General features: G+C 45.8%; 12 non-coding genes and 1 pseudogene across 12 annotated transcripts; 6 read left to right on the forward strand and 7 right to left on the reverse strand.

Moving 5' to 3' along the window:
- Positions 1 to 46: 46 nt before the first annotated feature.
- Positions 47 to 162, forward strand: LOC135044617 (U5 spliceosomal RNA). The gene has a single exon (XR_010237158.1). It is a non-coding gene; the product is annotated as a U5 spliceosomal RNA (small nuclear RNA).
- A 270-nt stretch (positions 163 to 432) lies between these two features.
- Positions 433 to 549, forward strand: LOC135044816 (U5 spliceosomal RNA). Its single transcript, XR_010237355.1, has one exon. It is a non-coding gene; the product is annotated as a U5 spliceosomal RNA (small nuclear RNA).
- Positions 550 to 835: 286 nt separating this feature from the next.
- LOC135044682 (U5 spliceosomal RNA) lies at positions 836 to 951 on the forward strand. Its single transcript, XR_010237223.1, has one exon. It is a non-coding gene; the product is annotated as a U5 spliceosomal RNA (small nuclear RNA).
- A 7,896-nt stretch (positions 952 to 8,847) lies between these two features.
- Positions 8,848 to 9,011, reverse strand: LOC135044852 (U1 spliceosomal RNA). Its single transcript, XR_010237389.1, has one exon. It is a non-coding gene; the product is annotated as a U1 spliceosomal RNA (small nuclear RNA).
- A 671-nt stretch (positions 9,012 to 9,682) lies between these two features.
- LOC135044571 (U1 spliceosomal RNA) lies at positions 9,683 to 9,845 on the reverse strand. The gene has a single exon (XR_010237134.1). It is a non-coding gene; the product is annotated as a U1 spliceosomal RNA (small nuclear RNA).
- Positions 9,846 to 9,997: 152 nt separating this feature from the next.
- On the reverse strand, positions 9,998 to 10,161 carry LOC135044882 (U1 spliceosomal RNA). Its single transcript, XR_010237418.1, has one exon. It is a non-coding gene; the product is annotated as a U1 spliceosomal RNA (small nuclear RNA).
- A 671-nt stretch (positions 10,162 to 10,832) lies between these two features.
- LOC135044385 (U1 spliceosomal RNA) lies at positions 10,833 to 10,995 on the reverse strand. The gene has a single exon (XR_010236990.1). It is a non-coding gene; the product is annotated as a U1 spliceosomal RNA (small nuclear RNA).
- Positions 10,996 to 11,147: 152 nt separating this feature from the next.
- LOC135044858 (U1 spliceosomal RNA) lies at positions 11,148 to 11,311 on the reverse strand. The gene has a single exon (XR_010237394.1). It is a non-coding gene; the product is annotated as a U1 spliceosomal RNA (small nuclear RNA).
- Positions 11,312 to 12,002: 691 nt separating this feature from the next.
- Positions 12,003 to 12,148, reverse strand: LOC135044430 (U1 spliceosomal RNA; annotated as a pseudogene).
- Positions 12,149 to 12,300: 152 nt separating this feature from the next.
- LOC135044978 (U1 spliceosomal RNA) lies at positions 12,301 to 12,463 on the reverse strand. The gene has a single exon (XR_010237514.1). It is a non-coding gene; the product is annotated as a U1 spliceosomal RNA (small nuclear RNA).
- Positions 12,464 to 14,824: 2,361 nt separating this feature from the next.
- Positions 14,825 to 14,980, forward strand: LOC135044607 (U1 spliceosomal RNA). Its single transcript, XR_010237149.1, has one exon. It is a non-coding gene; the product is annotated as a U1 spliceosomal RNA (small nuclear RNA).
- A 675-nt stretch (positions 14,981 to 15,655) lies between these two features.
- LOC135045139 (U1 spliceosomal RNA) lies at positions 15,656 to 15,819 on the forward strand. The gene has a single exon (XR_010237672.1). It is a non-coding gene; the product is annotated as a U1 spliceosomal RNA (small nuclear RNA).
- Positions 15,820 to 15,971: 152 nt separating this feature from the next.
- On the forward strand, positions 15,972 to 16,134 carry LOC135044374 (U1 spliceosomal RNA). The gene has a single exon (XR_010236978.1). It is a non-coding gene; the product is annotated as a U1 spliceosomal RNA (small nuclear RNA).
- The last annotated feature ends 3,492 nt before the right edge of the window (positions 16,135 to 19,626 follow it).

Consider the following 19,626-nt stretch of genomic DNA (forward strand, 5'->3'; position numbering starts at 1 on the left):
CAACAACTGCAGGGAGAACACATATTTTCAGATAAAAATCTTGGTCATGCTCTGGTTTCTCTTCAGAACGAACAAATCTTTCGCCTTTTACTAAAGATTTCCGTGGAGAGGAGCAAAACTGAGTTTTACCTCAATTTTTGCATGCCCCATCTTTTTGGGGTTTCTTTTATCGGTTTAAAGATAGAATGAGTGTGCTTTAATGAAAGCTCATTTGCATAGAAATTACAGTAAATGTTTGTTTCTTTTCAAACAGAACTTTCTTGACCATGCTACTTGCTTGAAAGATCTGGGAGCACATGGAATACAGTACAAACCATGCTTATAGCAAGGAGAAGCCAGGTGAGAAATCTGCTTTCTTTCAAATTGGGCGCTCACTTTGATCTGAATGAGGACTGCTGGCATGGCACTCAGGCGACAGGTGGAATCTTGGTCATGCTCTGGTTTCTCTTCAGAATGAACAAATCTTTCGCCTTTTATTAAAGATTATCCGTGGAGAGGAGCAAAACTGAGTTTTATCTCAATTTTTGCATGCCCCATATTATTGGGGTTTCTTTTATCAGTTTAAAGACAGAACGAGTGAGCTTTCTTGTTGGCTTTAATGTAAGTTTATTTGTATAACAATGACAGTAAATGTCTGTTTCTTTTCAAGCAGAACTTTCTTGACCATACTAATTGCTTGAAAGATCTGGGAGCACATGGAAAAGAGTACAAACCATGCTTATAGCAAGGGGAAGCCTGGTGAGAAATCTGCTTTCTTTCTTTCATATTGGGTGCTCACTTTGAGCTGAATGAGGACTGCTGGCATGGCACTCAGGCGACAGGTGGAATCTTGGTCATGCTCTGGTTTCTCGTCAGAACGAACAAATCTTTCGCCTTTTACTAAAGATTTCCGTGGAGAGGAGCAAAACTGAGTTTTATCTAAATTTTTGCATGCCCCATATTATTGGGGTTTCTTTTATCAGTTTAAAGACAGAACGAGTGTGCTTTCTTGTTAGCTTTAATGTAAGTTGCCATAGATGCAGTGAAACACGCGTGTAGGGCACGGCGTGTCCGCGTGTATTTGACTCATGTGAAATGTTATAAAACAAAAATATATGATTATGATGTTAGCTGTTAGTCTCCACTAATAGGGAATAGAAGCTGAGCTATAAGAAAGGAATACACTAGATATGATGTCACTTAGCAATTACAATGTCTAAAGTGCATACAGATAGCTACTAATAACTCTTGATAAGAATGTATATCAGTGTGGGTATATTTATATGATGGGATATTGGGACTAGTGAATATATATCACTCCTGCTGTCCAGATTGGCAATAACCAGACAATTATGATAAGAGTAGAGATGTCACATGGGCTGCTATAGATATTAATTTAATGCTGTATGTGTCATTTGTTACAAATGGATACATTTTCTATGAGTCAGCCTAGCAGCTGCATGTTCTAACAGAACACTATCCTCACACAGAATCTGCTAACCTTGAGATAACTAAATGACAGTGTGTAACAGTCTCTTTACTATAAGACTGTTACAAAGTAATACAGAATCTGCTAACCTTGAGATAACTAAATGACAGTGTGTAACAGTCTCTTTACTATAAGACTGTTACAAAGTAATACCGGTATATATATTTGAAGTCAGTCTAGCAGCTGTGTGTTCCAGCAGTTTATAAGACAAAGAAAATCTCCTATTGTGGAATCTAGACACATGGGACTGCTGGCCTGTGTCATACTATTTATATGTAATACCAGTAACATGTATATAACTGTTACATAATTGTTACAAATGGATAAATCTTTGAGTCAGCCTAGCAGCTGCATGTCCTAACAGGACACCATAAATCCTTTACAGTGTAACAAATTGATTGGTAACACTTAAAGGCTGGAGAGCAGTTATATGCCTTACTAGCATACTCAATATACCACATTATTACACCAGTTACCACGATTATTGACAGCGCATTTGATATATTATATTACCCTCACACTGAGTCTGTTTACCTTTAGATAACTAAGTGACCGAATATGTAACGGTTTCTCTATCATAAGACTGTTACAAAGTGAGATAGATATATTTGGAAGTCAGTCAAACAGCTGTGTGTTTCAGCGGTTTATAAGAAAATTCCTCATTGTGGAATCTGGACCACTAAGGGTTATTATATATATAGCACATGGAATTGCCACATCTCCCTATATGATAATTTCATTACACTGTAACATAATAAGAATTAACTCTTTAACAGTGTAAATAGAGAGTAATGAATCTCTGACACATGGAATATATTATTTCTTAGATGAATTGGATAAACCATTATGACAGACACTTTGCTTCCTAATAAGAATTGAGGTGGCTATACCTCTAAGGAAAGCATTATTGCCTACGCCTAGATCAGATTAAATAAGATCTGGCTGAATATATGAAGGAAGGTTGCTATTTATATGAGAATTGGAATTGCTATATTCCTTAAGGCAACCCCACCGATTGATATATGTTGTCAATTAAGTATATCTGAACGGCTATATCTGGACCAGATTTAATAAGATCTGGCTGATTATATGAAGGAGGGCTGCTATTTATATTAGAATTGCCATATTCCTTAAGGCAACCGCACCTGTTGGTATATCTCGCCAATTAACTATATCTAAACAGCTAAATTAAAGCTATTCATCATTTTTTTAGTTTGGATATTAATAAATATGATCTTTCCATGATGCATAGAGATTTCCCTATCAAGTGATTCCTTATCCGATATAGAAAGCTATGGTATTGAATTTAGGAATATAGTCTTAGGGGACACAGAGAAATAAGTGATCCCCATCTACCTAAGCACCCCACAAATTGGAGGTTAGCTTACCGGTTATACTCAATCACCCCCACAAATTCGCCAATGGGGATGGCTTCCCGGGAGGTTACCCCTATTGAGTGAAGGGAGTATATAGGATACGACCCAGTGGTACCTGACGACATAGATACTAACAGCTATTTAATAACATTACGCTAGAAAGTGATTATTAGCAACATATATATCTATATAAACAACCCCGCCAGGGTTGTGCCTTCAAAAATAATCACACACGGACACGCTTTTTAAACCTTTTTTTCACATCTCTTTATTCTTCTTATGCACATGTATGTTAGTTCTGTGATTTTAACCTTTATGTTTCACTGCAGTTTGGGATAATAATATTAATATTTATCCAATTTTAATACATACTTAATAAAGGTTATATTTTATGATTCATTCATTCTGTCCAGTGCGTCAACAGTGCAGATTTCTTCTTGTTTTTTCTCCCAAATTCTATAACAATGACAGTAAATGTTGTTACTTTTCAAACAGAACTTTCTTGACCATGCTACTTGCTTGAAAGATCTGGGAGCACATGGAAAACAGTACAAACCATGCAGTATCACAAGAGCCTTTATTTGATCTTTCATGAAGATAGAGCAGAATTGAGGACACGTCAACAATTTCTGCCGAAGGTGGTTCATCTTTCCACATGGTGCCTTTGGCCACTGACACCTTCGTTGAGTCAAAGTCTCTGGCTGTGGTCAGAACTTTGAAAATTTATGTCACCAGAACGGTTCAGATTAGGAAAACAGAGGCTCTGTTTGTCCTGTATGCTCCCAACAGGATTGGGTGTCCTGCTTCCATGTAGACCATTATGCGCTGGATCTGTGGTAAGATTCAGCATGCTCATTCCACGGCAGGATTGCCGTTACTGAATTAGGTGAAGACCCATTCTACTAGAAAGGTGGGTTCATCCTGGGCAGCTGGTCGGGGAGTCTCGGCATTGCAACTTTGCCGAGCAGCTATTTAGTAAACACTTTTGCTAAGTTTTACAAGTTTGATACCTTGGCTGATGATAACCTCAAGTTGGGTCATTCGGTGCTGCAGAGTCGTACGCACTCTCCCACCCGTTCAAGAGCTTTGGTATAACCCCATGGTTCTTAATGTGACCCCAGCATCCTCTAGGTCGTATGAGAAAATAGGATTTTAATACCTACCGGTAAATCCTTTTCTCTTAGTCCGTAGAGGATGCTGGGCACCCGTCCCAGTCCATACTGTGTCTGCAGTTATTACTTGTGGTTATACACATGTTGTGTTATGGTTCTGGTCAGCTTTTTGCTGCAATTGTTCATGCCGTTGGCTTGTGTTCTGTTGAATGCCACGTTCTGCGGCATGCTTAAGGTGTGAGCTGGTAAGATGCTCACCTTAGTTTAACAATAAATCCTTTCCTCGAAATGTCCGTCTCCCTGGGCACAGTTCCTATAACTGGAGTCTGGAGGAGGGGCATAGAGGGAGGAGCCAGTTCACACCCTTTGAAAGTCTTAAAGTGCCCATGTCTCTTGCGGATCCCGTCTATACCCCATGGTTCTTAATGTGACCCCAGCATCCTCTACGGACTAAGAGAAAAGGATGCCCTTGCGCACTATCCTGACTTCTCCTCCCGTCTGCTTACTTTGTGCCTTCCAACGCACAATGCGAACTACAGGTGGTGCTGCAGGGCCCACACCCTTTTACTTGCCTTACAGAACAGCTCTGGAGCTGTTACAGTGCCCAGCTGCTGCAAGAAATCAGCTTGAATGCTTCAGGGGATGGGGCATGGCCAACATGAGCCCCACACCAAAGGAGGGTGGGGGTGTTTAATGCGAACTAGGGGTCATCCAAGCACCGCAAAAGGCCGCCATGCCCTGCATGCCCCTTTTCTCTTTTCATATGCAGATGAGAGTTCCAGTCAACTTTGGTCCACTGCTTGGATGACATCACCGTATGCAAATCCGTCTTCTGCAGACCTTCCCCCTGGAATGCTTGTACTAGTTGTTGCATATGGTTTGATATTTGATGGTGCTTCAATATTAGGCAGCCTTCCACCCTCCCATGTTCATCTGAACAGATGTGGTCTCCCTGCAGTTGTTGTCCCCAGACGAGAGTTCCCTTGTGCGTCCTCAGTTGAATCTCCTTAACTTGACGGGGGAGGGGCTGCCCGAGCAGCCACCCTCCCCAGCCCTATCCCAACTCATACTTATTTTGCATATGAGATCTCTTGATCATGAAGATTGTTCTCACAGGGTGAGGTTCATCCATTATATTTTAAAATAGGAAGGTACAAATTACATATTTGAATTGCATCTATGTGCTGGATTCAAATGTCCCCCCCCCCCTTCCTTTCTCAATTGTGCCCGTCAGCAGCTATTCTAAGGTTGCTGCCAATGGGTGTGACACATTAATTTCTTCTGTGGGGTACACTGGACTCCACAAGGATTCACATTGGGGTGTAGAGTAGGATCTTGATCTGAGGCACCAACCGGCTCAAAGCTTTTGACTGTTCCCAAGATGCTCAGTGCATTCTCCTCTATAACCCCGCTTCCATGAACAGGGAGCTCAGTTTGTAGTTGGTGCCTTCAGTAGCAGGCCTCTTAACAGGGGCCTGCCTCAGGCAGCCTATTCTTAGCTATTAATTTTGACAAGAAAAGAAGAACTTGTTTTATGAGAATCTACAAGGGCTGCAGCAGGCTAGGTCTAATAGACATCTTTACTGCAGCTTCATCACTCCCAGCGGCGCTGTATACTCCCGTGCCCTGGTTGCTGGGTCACTGCAGCGGAGGCTCCAGTTTCTTCCTAAGGTCAGTCACACACACACCGCCCTTCCGGATCACGAGGCCGCTGATGAAGGGGAGCGTGGCCGTAGGGGGTGGACCGTGTGCGCACTGGCGTGGACACTGATTACTGGGCAGCCGCTCCACTAGCCACCAGGTACAGTTAAGGAGCACAGGTCTGGGAGTTTTACTCCTATATTAACCCAATTTTGTACTGCCCGCAGCGCATTGTGATAGGTAATAGGGCCTGATTCAGGTTGGATTGCAATCACAATAAGCGATCCAACTGCAAAAATTGCTAAGAGCATACGCATGTGCCTGCATTTTCTGCGGCACCCCGCAGAGAATGCGATCGCCTCTGCCTGTCAATCGGGGCGGGGGGGGGGAGAGGGGGGTCAGCAACACTCCATTTCCAAGTCAGGGATGGAGCGGTGCGGGGGCAAGGCTTCAAAATGGGGTCTGCAACGGAGGAGACACAGGGGGCGTGGTCACAGCGGCTGTATGACATCACATTCAGCCGCTGTGATCACAAAAATGGTGGCGGCTTCCTGCGCGCACATACAGTCTGCACCAGCAGGAGGCTACACCAATTTATATGATCACGCTGAACTGCAGTGCGACTGCAATTACAGCATGGTCAAGAATGGAGGCGTCATGCTCGGTGGCCATGCCCTGTCACTGTGCAGGAGCCAGCACCGCACACACACTAGTCCCCGGGTGCAGCCCCCAACCCCCGGGACACCCGGAGCAACAAAATGTAGATTCAGGCCACCAGGCCACGCCCCTACCTATGAAACCATGCCTCCTTTTTACCATTGCACTGCTTATCTGCGCGCACTGCATTACAATCTCCCTCGCCACCTCTCTGGGTGTCACCAGTGATAGTGACACCTCTGCCATGCTTGTAGCAGCTGGTCCTAAGATCTACGCCTCAAGCCCTGAGTGTTTGCCCTTGTGACTTGTTGATCATCATAGCGAAGCAGATGCTTACAGAAAACTGCAGGGGCTTAGATTGAAAATAAAAAAATTGATGGGTATAAGGTAGAGAGGAGCGGGTTCGGTTCTCCGAGAACCGAATTCCCGACGAACTCCACGTGGTTTACACTGGTCCGAGGCAGGCTCGGTTGTTCCCGCCTGACTCGGAAAACCTGAACAAGGGAAAATGTCATCATCCCGCTGTCGGATTCTCGCGAGATTCGGATTCCATATAAAGAGCTGCGCGTTGCCGCCATTTTTACTCGTGCATTGAAGAGAGAGCGGAGAGGACGTGGCTATGTTCTCTCAGTGGAAATCTCAATATCAGTGCTCAGTATCAGTGAAAGAAGAAGAGAAATAATTTTGCTGCGCCGATGTGTCTCTATTCCTCTAATAAATTAAGCGAAATAGCTTATAACTTGAAAATAAGATCCGAAGTGTCAGAGGTGTGTGCGCTTCTATAAGGAGTAGTGTGTTACTCCTAGATTAACAAGCTAAGGAAAAGTGGATATAGAATAGAAGCGCTCAACACTCACTGACCCTGTGATCTAAAATTAAATAACAACCAAGGTGTCTTTGGGGATTTTTTAAATGTAAAAGTATATTTATTATAATACAGTAAAAATTGTACAATAAACCAGATCTATATCCTATCATAAAACCCTTTATCCTCACTGCAATTCTATTGCCAAGAGCTATTCTACATTCACATCAAATTGCAGGTGTCAGCTAGATAACTAGCAGCAATATAGTGGTAACAATTGTTGCAATCAGATCTTCAAGCTATCTATTCAACAATGTTGAATGTATATTCAGACACAATTGTTACGATGTAAAGAAAAGAATTAATGGATGTAGAATGCACTCACTCGCTCTGTATTCAAGAGCTATGTTATGTAACGTCTCAAAGTTCCAGGAGCCGATGACAGGTGTTAGTGAATTAATTGATTACCTCTCCGGTAGGCTGGCTGGTCCCGAGCGTCCTCTGGTGTTGGGTCACTAACTGCTAACCTATCACATTTTGTAGATTTCTTTTTACAACCACATGCTGTTTCATTACGATCACACATTAGAGATACCACTGCCTTTTTAAATTCTATGGCTAAGATTAAGTGGAAGAACTCTTATTTTTTTGTCACATGTGATGTCAGTTCCCTATATTCTAATATTCCCCATAACAAAGGGATAGCAGTAATAGAACATCTATTGAACAGTGCCGACACTATGACAGACAGACTACGTAAATTTATCGTAGATTCAATTTCTTTTATTCTGTCTCATAATTATTTCATCTTTAATAAAATTTATTATTTACAGATACTTGGGACGGCCATGGGGACGAGGTTCGCGCCGAGTTTCGCCAACTTATATATGGGCGCGTTTGAGGACGCGCACATATGGGGGCGGGACTTGGGCGCGGACCTCGTCTTCTATGGCCGTTACATAGATGATTTGTTTTTTATTTTTGATGGGGAATATTCACAATTCACACACTTCACTGCCCAGTTAAATGATAATGAATTTTTCCTCAGTATCAGTGGTTACTTATTGCTGCTCTGTAATACTAGTAGTGTGTCTCTCCTGCTCAGTGTCAGTTCTCAGTAGTATCCTCATCAGTGCTCAGTATCACTGCTCATTGTCTTGTGCTGCATTGTGGTGCTCAGCATACTACAGTACATTACTAATAGTCCAGTGCTGCATCTTGCTGCTCAGTGTCAGTTCTAGTATCCTCATCAGTGCTCACTATCACTGCTCATTACATTGTGGTGTTCTGTATACTACAGTAACATAGTAATATAGTAACATATAGTAACATAGTTTTTGAGGTTGAATAGAGGCAAATTGCCCATCGTGTTCAACCTGTTTTAAGTTGTGATGATTCTACATACTTGCTGAATAATGTTTTATGACTAGTTAGCTACTATAACTCATGTTACCCCCGGATTAACCATGTTGATATTTTAAGTATTATAACCTTGGATAGCTTTTTCATTCAGAAATGTATCCATTCCTTTTTTAAATCCAATTACAGAGTCCGCCATTACCACCTTCCCTGGCAGGGAATTCCACATCCTGATTGCCCTAACAGTGAAGATCATAGTTCACCTGGCAGGTAAGTAGGAGTTGGGCTAGAGCTGTGGAGGATTGCTGCTCGGGCACCCCCTGTCAAGTGAAGGAGATCCAACTGAGGCAGCACAAGGGAACTCTCGAAAGAAGAACAAGGCTAGAGGAAGATCTGAGACAAAGAAATCTGACTTTTACCAGAGCTGACCAGAGGAAAGCACAAACACAGTCCCCCACTACCACAAATAATGCAGTCGAGTTTCCCACATTTGGGGAAATCACAGGGGTCAGCATACCCAGAGTGCAATGAATGAACCTCACCCTGGGAGAACAATCTTCATGACCATGGTATCTCCTATGCAAAATAAGTATGATTTGGGATAGGGCTGGGGAGGGCCGCTGCTCAGGCACATCTCTGTCAAGTAAAGGAGATTCAACTGAGGCAACACAAGGGAACTCTCATCTGGGGACAACAACTGCAGGGAGAACACATATTTTCAGATGAACATGGGAGGGCAGAAGGCTGCCTAATACTGAAGCACCCCCAAACAACAAACCAAATGCAACTACTAGTGCAAACATTCCTGGGGGTAGGCCTGCAGCAGATGGATTTGCATATGGTGATGTCATCCAAGCAGTGGGTCAAAGTTGGCTTCAACCCTCGTCTGCATATGAAAATAAAAAAGGGGTGTGCAGGGCATGGCGGCCTTTTGCGGCGCTTGGATGACCCCTAGTTCGCATTAAACACCTCCACCTTCCTTCGGTGTGGGGCTCATGTTGGCTATGCCCCAGCCCCTGAAGCATTCAAGCTGATTTCTTGCAGCAGCTGGGCACTGTAACAGCTCCAGAGCTGCTCTGTAAAGCAAGTAAAAGGGTGTGGGCCCTGCAGCACTACCTGTAGTTTGCATTGTGCGTTGGAAGGCACAAAGTAAGCAGACGGGAGAAGTCAGGATAGTGCACAAGGGCATAGAAGGGAGCGGCTCAAGAAAAGAGAAGTGGAAACAGACAGCAAACTAGGCTGGAGAGAGACCTGAGACAAAGAGATCTGAATTATACGAGAGCCGACCAGAGGAAACACAAATTATGTAATCAAGTGTCCCACATTTGGGGAAATCGTAGGAGCAGCACACCCAGAGTGCATTGGGTGAGCCTTGCCCTGGGAGAAGCACCTTCCTGATCATAGTATCTCACCTGGCAGGTAAGTAGGAGTTGGGCTAGAGCTGGGGAGGGTCGCTGTTCGGGCACCCCCCTGTCAAGTGAAGGAGATCCAACTGAGGCAGCACAAGGAAACTCTCGAAAAAAGAACAAGGCTAGAGGAAGATCTGAGACAAAGAAATCTGACTTTTACCAGAGCTGACCAGAGGAAAGCACAAACACAGTCCCCCACTACCACAAATAATGCAGTCGAGTTTCCCACATTTGGGGAAATCACAGGGGTCAGCATACCCAGAATGCAATGAATGAACCTCACCCTGGGAGAACAATCTTCATGACAATGGTATCTCCTATGCAAAATAAGTATGATTTGGGATAGGGCTGGGGAGGGCCGCTGCTCAGGCACATCTCTGTCAAGTAAAGGAGATTCAACTGAGGCAGCACAAGGGAACTCTCATCTGGGGACAACAACTGCAGGGAGAACAGATATTTTCAGATGAACATGGGAGAGCAGAAGGCTGCCTAATACTGAAGCACCCCCAAACAACAAACCAAATGCAACAACTAGTACAAGCATTCCTGGGAAAAGGTCTGCAGAAGACGGATTTGCATACGGTGATGTCATCCAAGCAGTGGGCCAAAGTTGGCTGGAACCCTCATCTGCATATGAAAAGAGAAAAGGGGTATGCAGGGCATGGCGGCCTTTTGCGGTGCTTGGATGACCCTTAGTTCGCATTAAACACCTCCACCCTCCGTCGGTGTGGGGCTCATGTTGGCTATGCCCCAGCCCCTGAAGCATTCAAGCTGATTTCTTGCAGCAGCTGGGCACTGTAACAGCTCCAGAGCTGCTCTGAAAGGCAAGTAAAAGGGTGTGGGCCCTGCAGCACTACCTGTAGTTTGCATTGTGCGTTGGAAGGCACAAAGTAAGCAGACAGGAGAAGTCAGGAGAGTGCACAAGGGCATAGAAGGCAGCGGCTCAAGAAAAGAGAAGTGGAAACAGACAGCAAACTAGGCTGGAGAGAGACCTGAGACAAAGAGATCTGAATTATACGAGAGCCGACCAGGGGAAACACAAATTATGCAGTCAAGTTTCCCACATTTGGGGAAATCGCAGGAGCAGCACACCCAGAGTGCAATGGGTGAGCCTTGCCCTGGGAGAAGCACCTTCATGATCATAGTATCTCACCTGGCAGGTATGTAGGAGTTGGGCTAGAGCTGGGGAGGGTCGCTGCTTGGGTACCCCCCTGTCAAGTGAAGGAGATCAAACTGAGGCAGCACAATGGAACTCTCGAAAGAAGAACAAGGCTAGAGGAAGATCTGAGACAAAGAAATCTGACTTTTACCAGAGCTGACCAGAGGAAAACACAAACACAGTCCCCCACTACCACAAATAATGCAGTTGAGTTTCCCACATTTGGGGAAATCACAGGGGTCAGCATACCCAGAATGCAATGAATGAACCTCACCCTGGGAGAACAATCTTTATGACCATGGTATCTCCTATGCAAAATAAGTATGATTTGGGAATTGGCTGGGGAGGGCCGCTGCTCAGGCACATCTCTGTCAAGTAAAGGAGATTCAACTGAGGCAGCACAAAGGAACTCTCATCTGGGGACAACAACTGCCGGGAGAACACATATTTTCAGATGAACATGGGAGGGCAGAAGGCTGCCTAATACTGAAGCACCCCCAAACAACAAACCAAATGCAACAACTAGTACAAGCATTCCTGGGGGAAGGTCTGCAGAAGACGGATTTGCATACAGTGATGTCATCCAAGCAGTGGGCCAAAGTTGGCTGGAACCCTCATCTGCATATGAAAAGAGAAAAGGGGTATGCAGGGCATGGCGGCCTTTTGCGGCGCTTGGATGACCCTTAGTTCGCATTAAACACCCCCACCCTCCTTCGGTGTGGGGCTCATGTTGGCCATGCCCCAGCCCCTGAAGCATTCAAGCTGATTTCTTTCAGCAGCTTGGCACTGTAACAGCTCCAGAGCTGCTCTGTAAGGTAAGTAAAAGGGTGTGGGCCCTGCAGCACTACCTGTAGTTTGCATTGTGCATCGGAAGGCACAAAGTAAGCAGACAGGAGGAGAAGTCAGGATAGTGCACAAGGGTGTAGAAGGGAGGGGCTCAAGAAAAAAGAAGTGGAAACAGACAGCAAATTAGGCTGGAGAGAGACCTGAGACAAAGAGATCTGAATTATATGAGAGCCGACTAGGGAAAACACAAATTATGCAGTCAAGTTTCCCACATTTGGGGAAATCGCAGGGGCAGCACACCCAGAGTGCAATGGGTGAGCCTTGCCCTGGGAGAAGCAACTTCATGATCATAGTATCTCACCTGGCAGGTAAGTAGGAGTTGGGCTAGAGCTGGGGAGGGTCGCTGCTCGGGCACCCCCCTGTCAAGTGAAGGAGATCCAACTGAGGCAGCACAAGGGAACTCTTGAAAGAAGAACAAGGCTAGAGGAAGATCTGAGACAAAGAAATCTGACTTTTACCAGAGCTGACCAGAGGAAAGCACAAACACAGTCCCCCACTACCACAAATAATGCAGTTGAGTTTCCCACATTTGGGGAAATCACAGAGGTCAGCTACCCAGAATGCAATGAATGAACCTAACCCTGGGAGAACAATCTTCATGACCATGGTATCTCCTATGCAAAATAAGTATGATTTGGGATAGGGCTGGGGAGGGCCGCTGCTCAGGCACATCTCTGTCAAGTAAAGGAGATTCAACTGAGGCAGCACAAGGGAACTCTCATCTGGGGACAACAACTGCAGGGAGAACACATATTTTCAGATGAACATGGGAGGGCAGAAGGCTGCCTAATACTGAAGCACCCCCAAACAACAAACCAAATGCAACAACTAGTGCAAGCATTCCTGGGGGAAGGCCTGCCGCAGATGGATTTGCATATGGTGATGTCATCCAAGCAGTGGGTCAAAGTTGGCTTCAACCCTCGTCTGCATATGAAAAGAGAAAAGGGGCATGCAGGGCATGGCGGCCTTTTGCGGCGCTTGGCTGACCCCTAGTTTGCATTAAACACCTCCACCCTCCGTCGGTGTGGGGCTCTTGTTGGCTATGCCCCAGCACCTGAAGCATTCAAGCTGATTTCTTGCTGCAGCTGGGCACTGTAACAGCTCCAGAGCTGCTCTGTAAGGCAAGTAAAAGGGTGTGGGCCCTGCAGCACTACCTGTAGTTTGCATTGTGCGTTGGAAGGCACAAAGTAAGCAGACAGGAGAAGTCAGGAGAGTGCACAAGGGCATAGAAGGCAGCGGCTCAAGAAAAGAGAAGTGGAAACAGACAGCAAACTAGGCTGGAGAGAGACCTGAGACAAAGAGATCTGAATTATACGAGAGCCGACCAGGGGAAACACAAATTATGCAGTCAAGTTTCCCACAGGAGTATATAGGATACGACCCAGTGGTACCTGACGACATAGATACTAACAGCTATTTAATAACATTACGCTAGAAAGTGATTATTAGCAACATATATATCTATATAAACAACCCCGCCAGGGTTGTGCCTTCAAAAATAATCACACACGGACACGCTTTTTAAACCTTTTTTTCACATCTCTTTATTCTTCTTATGCACATGTATGTTAGTTCTGTGATTTTAACCTTTATGTTTCACTGCAGTTTGGGATAATAATATTAATATTTATCCAATTTTAATACATACTTAATAAAGGTTATATTTTATGATTCATTCATTCTGTCCAGTGCGTCAACAGTGCAGATTTCTTCTTGTTTTTTCTCCCAAATTCTATAACAATGACAGTAAATGTTGTTTCTTTTCAAACAGAACTTTCTTGACCATGCTTCTTTTTTGAAAGATCTGGGAGCACATGGAAAACAGTACAAACCATGCAGTATCACAAGAGCCTTTATTTGATCTTTCATGAAGATAGAGCAGAATTGAGGACACGTCAACAATTTCTGCCGAAGGTGGTTCATCTTTCCACATGGTGCCTTTGGCCACTGACACCTTCGTTGAGTCAAAGTCTCTGGCTGTGGTCAGAACTTTGAAAATTTATGTCACCAGAACGGTTCAGATTAGGAAAACAGAGGCTCTGTTTGTCCTGTATGCTCCCAACAGGATTGGGTGTCCTGCGTCCATGTAGACCATTATGCGCTGGATCTGTGGTAAGATTCAGCATGCTCATTCCACGGCAGGATTGCCGTTACTGAATTAGGTGAAGACCCATTCTACTAGAAAGGTGGGTTCATCCTGGGCAGCTGGTCGGGGAGTCTCGGCATTGCAACTTTGCCGAGCAGCTATTTAGTAAACACTTTTGCTAAGTTTTAAAAGTTTTAGAGTAAAGGAGATTCAACTGAGGCAGCACAAGGGAACTCCCATCTGGGGACAACAACTGCAGTGAGAACACATATTTTCAGATGAACATGGGAGGGCAGAAGGCTGCCTAATACTGAAGCACCCCCAAACAACAAACCAAATGCAACAACTAGTACAAGCATTCCTGGGGGAAGGTCTGCAGAAGACGGATTTGCATACAGTGATGTCATCCAAGCAGTGGGCCAAAGTTGGCTGGAACCCTCATCTGCATATGAAAAGAGAAAAGGGGTATGCAGGGCATGGCGGCCTTTTGCAGCGCTTGGATGACCCTTAGTTCGCATTAAACACCCCCACCCTCCTTTGGTGTGGGGCTCATGTTGGCCATGCCCCAGCCCCTGAAGCATTCAAGCTGATTTCTTGCAGCAGCTTGGCACTGTAACAGCTCCAGAGCTGCTCTGTAAGGCAACTAAAAGGGTGTGGGCCCTGCAGCACTACCTGTAGTTTGCATTGTGCATTGGAAGGCACAAAGTAAGCAGACAGGAGGAGAAGTCAGGATAGTCCACAAGGGTATAGAAGGGAGGGGCTCAAGAAAAAAGAAGTGGAAACAGACAGCAAACTAGGCTGGAGAGAGACCTGAGACAAAGAGATCTGAATTATATGAGAGCCGACCAGGGGAAACACAAATTATGCAGTCAAGTTTCCCACATTTGGGGAAATCGCAGGGGCAGCACACCCAGGTGAGATACTATAATCAGGACGGTGCTTCTCCCAGGGCAAGGCTCACCCATTGCACTCTGGGTGTGCTGCTCCTACGATTTCCCCAAATGTGGGACACTTGACTGCATAATTTGTGTTTCCTCTGGTCGGCTCTCGTATAATTCAGATCTCTTTGTCTCAGGTCTCTCTCCAGCCTAGTTTGCTGTCTGTTTCCACTTCTTTTTTTCTTGAGCCCCTCCCTTCTATACCCTTGTGCACTATCCTGACTTCTCCTCCCGTCTGCTTACTTTGTGCCTTCCAATGCACAATGCAAACTACAGGTAGTGCTGCAGGGCCCACACCCTTTTACTTGCCTTACAGAGCAGCTCTGGAGCTGTTACAATGCCCAGCTGCTGCAAGAAATCAGCTTGAATGCTTCATGGGATGGGGCATGGCCAACATGAGCCCCACACCAAAGGAGGGTGGGGGTGTTTAATGCGATCTAGGGGTCATCCAAGCACCGCAAAAGGCTGCCATGCCCTGCACGCCCCTTTTCTCTTTTCATAAGCAGATGAGGGTTGAAGCCAACTTTGACCCACTGCTTGGATAACATCACCATATGCAAATCCATCTGCTGCAGACCTTCCCCCTGGAATGCTTGCACTAGTTGTTGCATTTGGTTTGTTGTTTGGGGGTGCTTCAGTATTAGGCAGCCTTCTGCCCTCCCATGTTCATCTGAAAATATGTGTTCTCCCTGCAGTTGTTGTCCCCAGATGAGAGTTCCCTTGTGCTGCCTCAGTTGAATCTCCTTTACTTGACAGAGATGTGCCTGAGCAGCGGCCCTCCCCAGCCCTATCCCAAATCATACTTATTTTGCATAGGAGACACCATGGTCATGAAAATTGTTCACCCAGGGTGAGTTTCATTCATTGCATTCTGGGTATGCTGACCCCTGTGATTTCCCCAAATGTGGGAAACTCGCCTGCATTATTTGTGGTAGTGGGGGACTGTGTTTGTGTTTTCCGCTGGTCAGCTCTGGTAAAAGTCAGATTTCTTTGTCTCAGATCTTCCTCTATCCTTGTTCTTCTTTCGAGAGTTCCATTGTGCTGCCTCAGTTGGATCTCCTTCACTTGACAGGGGGGTGCCCGAGCAGCGACCCTCCCCAGCTCTAGCCCAACTCCTACTTACCTGCCAGGTGAGATACTATGATCTTGAAGGTGCTTCTCCCAGGGCAAGGCTCACCCATTGCACTCTGGGTGTGCTGCCCCTGCGATTTCCCCAAATGTGGGAAACTTGACTGCATAATTTGTGTTTCCCCTGGTCGGCTCTCGTATAATTCAGATCTCTTTGTCTCAGGTCTCTCTCCAGCCTAGTTTGCTGTCTGTTTCCACTTCTCTTTTCTTGAGCCGCTCCCTTCTATGCCCTTGCGCACTATCCTGACTTCTCCCGTCTGCTTACTTTGTGCCTTCCAACGCACAATGCGAACTACAGGTAGTGCTGCAGGGCCCACACCCTTTTATTTGCCTTACAGAGCAGCTCTGGAGCTGTTACAGTGCCCAGCTGCTGCAAGAAATCAGCTTGAATGCTTCAGGGGCTGGGGCATAGCCAACATGAGCCCCACACCGAAGGAGGGTGGAGGTGTTTAATGCGAACTAGGGGTCATCCAAGCGCCGCAAAAGGCCGCCATGCCCTGCATAACCCTTTTCTCTTTTCATATGCAGATGAGGGTTCCAGCCAACTTTGGCCCACTGCTTGGATGACATCACCGTATGCAAATTCGTCTCCTGCAGACCTTCCCCCAGGAATGCTTGTACTAGTTATTGCATATGGTTTGATATTTGATGGTGCTTCAGTATTAGGCAGCCTTCCGCCCTCCCATGTTCATCTGAAAAGATGTGGTCTCCCTGCAGTTGTTGTCCCCAGACGAGAGTTCCCTTGTGCTTCCTCAGTTGAATCTCCTTAACTTGACGGGGGAGGGGCTTGCCCGAGCAGCCACCCTCCCCAGCCCTATCCCAACTCATGCTTATTTTGCATATGAGATCTCTATATCATGAAGATTGTTCTCACAGGGTGAGGTTCATCCATTATATTTTAAAATAGGAAGGTTCAAATTACATATTTGAATTGCATCTATGTGCTGGATTCAAATGTTCCTCCCCCTTCCTTTCTCAATTGTGCCCATCAGCAGCTATTCTAAGGTTGCTGCCAATGGGTGTGACACATTAATTTCTTCTGTGGGGTACACTGGACTCCACAAGGATTCACATTGGGGTGTAGAGTAGGATCTTGATCTGAGGCACCAACCGGCTCAAAGCTTTTGACTGTTCCCAAGATGCTCAGCGCATTCTCCTCTATAACCCCGCTTCCATGAACAGGGAGCTCAGTTTGTAGTTGGTGCCTTCAGTAGCAGGCCACTTAACAGGGGCCTGCCTCAGGCAGCCTATTCTTAGCTATTAATTTTGACAAGAAAATAAGAACTTTTTTTATGAGAATCTACAAGGGCTGCAGCAGGCTAGGTCTAATAGACATCTTTACTGCAGCTTCATCACTCCCAGCGGCGCTGTATACTCCCGTGCCCTGGTTGCTGGGTCACTGCAGCGGAGGCTCCGGTTTCTTCCTAAGGTCAGTCACACACACACCGCCCTTCCGGATCACGAGGCCGCTGATGAAGGGGAGCGTGGCCGTAGGGGGTGGACCGTGTGCGCACTGGCGTGGACACTGATTACTGGGCAGCCGCTCCACAAGCCACCAGGTACAGTTAAGGAGCATAGGTCTGGGGGTTTTTCTCCCATATTAAACCAATTTTGTACTGCCCGCAGCGCATTGCGATAGGTAATAGGGCCTGATTCAGGTTGGATTGCAATCACAATAAGCGATCCAACTGCAAAAATTGCTAAGAGCATACGCAAGTGCCTGCATTTTCTGCGGCACCCCGCAGAGAATGCGATCGCCTCTGCCTGTCAATCGGGGCAGGGGGGGAGAGGGGGGTCAGCAAAACTCCATTTCCAAGTCAGGGATGGAGCGGTGCGGGGGCAAGGCTTCAAAATGGGGTCTGCAACGGAGGAGACACAGGGGGCGTGGTCACAGCGGCTGTATGACATCACATTCAGCCGCTGTGATCACAAAAATGGTGGCGGCTTCCTGCGCGCACATACAGTCTGCACCAGCAGAAGGCTACACCATTTTTTATGATCACGCTGAACTGCAGTGCGACTGCAATTACAGCATGGTCAAGAAGGGAGGCGTCATGCTGGGTGGCCATGTCCTGTCACTGTGCAGGAGCCAGCACCGCTCACACACTAGTCCCCGGGTGCAGCCCCCAACCCCCGGGACACCCGGAGCAACAAAATGTAGATTCAGGCCACCAGGCCACGCCCCTACCTATGAAACCATGCCTCCTTTTTACCATTGCGCTGCTTATCTGCGCGCACTGCATTACAATCTCCTTCGCCACCTCTCTGGGTGTCACCAGTGATAGTGACACCTCTGCCATGCTTGTAGCAGCTGGTCCTAAGATCTACGCCTCAAGCCCTGAGTGTTTGCCCTTGTGACTTGTTGATCATCATAGCGAAGCAGATGCTTACAGAAAACTGCAGGGGCTTAGATTGAAAATAAAAAAAATTATGGGTATAAGGTAGAGAGGAGCGGGTTCGGTTCTCCGAGAACCGAATTCCCCACGAACTCCACGTGGTTTACACTGGTCCGAGGCAGGCTCGGTTGTTCCCGCCTGACTCGGAAAACCTGAACAAGGGAAAATGTCATCATCCCGCTGTCGGATTCTCGCGAGATTCGGATTTCATATAAAGAGCTGCGCGTTGCCGCCATTTTTACTCGTGCATTGAAGAGAGAGCGGAGAGGACGTGGCTATGTTCTCTCAGTGGAAATCTCAATATCAGTGCTCATTATCAGTGGTTACTTATTGCTGCTCAGTAATACTAGTAGTGTGTCTCTCCTGCTCAGTGTCAGTTCTCAGTAGTATCCTCATCAGTGCTCAGTATCACTGCTCATTGTCTTGTGCTGCATTGTGGTGCTCAGCATACTACAGTACATTACTAATAGTCCAGTGCTGCATCTTGCTGCTCAGTGTCAGTTCTAGTATCCTCATCAGTGCTCACTATCACTGCTCATTACATTGTGGTGTTCTGTATACTACAGTAACATAGTAATATAGTAACATATAGTAATATAGTTTTTGAGGTTGAAAAGAGGCAAATTGCCCATCGTGTTCAACCTGTTTTAAGTTGTGATGATTCTACATACTTGCTGAATAATGTTTTATGACTGGGAGTTTTTTTAAGGTCAGTGCGCTTAGTCTCGCGTCCAAATATTCCTTTAAAGCAAAGGGTCGTCAAACAGGTTCTACTGTTTGGATTCAGTCAGTTGTGGATGCTCCGTCAGAAAACACCTCTCCAAACTTCTTTGGTGGCTGCTCAGTTCTTCAGAATATGACTTGGGTATGTTCAGTCATGAAATTCTGTGAAGGCAGGGGAGAAGAACAAGCGCCATATGGTGTAGTATTTTGAATAAATTGGAGTGATAGATAGGTATATACGAAGTAAGTACCGGATAGATTCTTGAGATTAGGCCTGTCTGTCTCACTAAATTCTTTGTGGCTGTTCCCCACCTAGGAGACAAAAGATCATCGCCATATGGTGTAGTAACCTCAGATATATCTTGGGGTACCCTCCCCTCTATTTCATGCGCACCAAAAGGAAAATTCAATATAGCATATAGGATATATTTATATCCAGGTAGATCAAGTCGGTCCAATATGATGTAATGGCTGAATCAGTCGACTGTTGCTGCCTTATATAGTATTATCAATAAAAAATTTT

This window comes from Pseudophryne corroboree, unplaced genomic scaffold, assembly GCF_028390025.1.
Source record: "Pseudophryne corroboree isolate aPseCor3 unplaced genomic scaffold, aPseCor3.hap2 scaffold_90, whole genome shotgun sequence".
NCBI lineage: Eukaryota > Metazoa > Chordata > Amphibia > Anura > Myobatrachidae > Pseudophryne > Pseudophryne corroboree.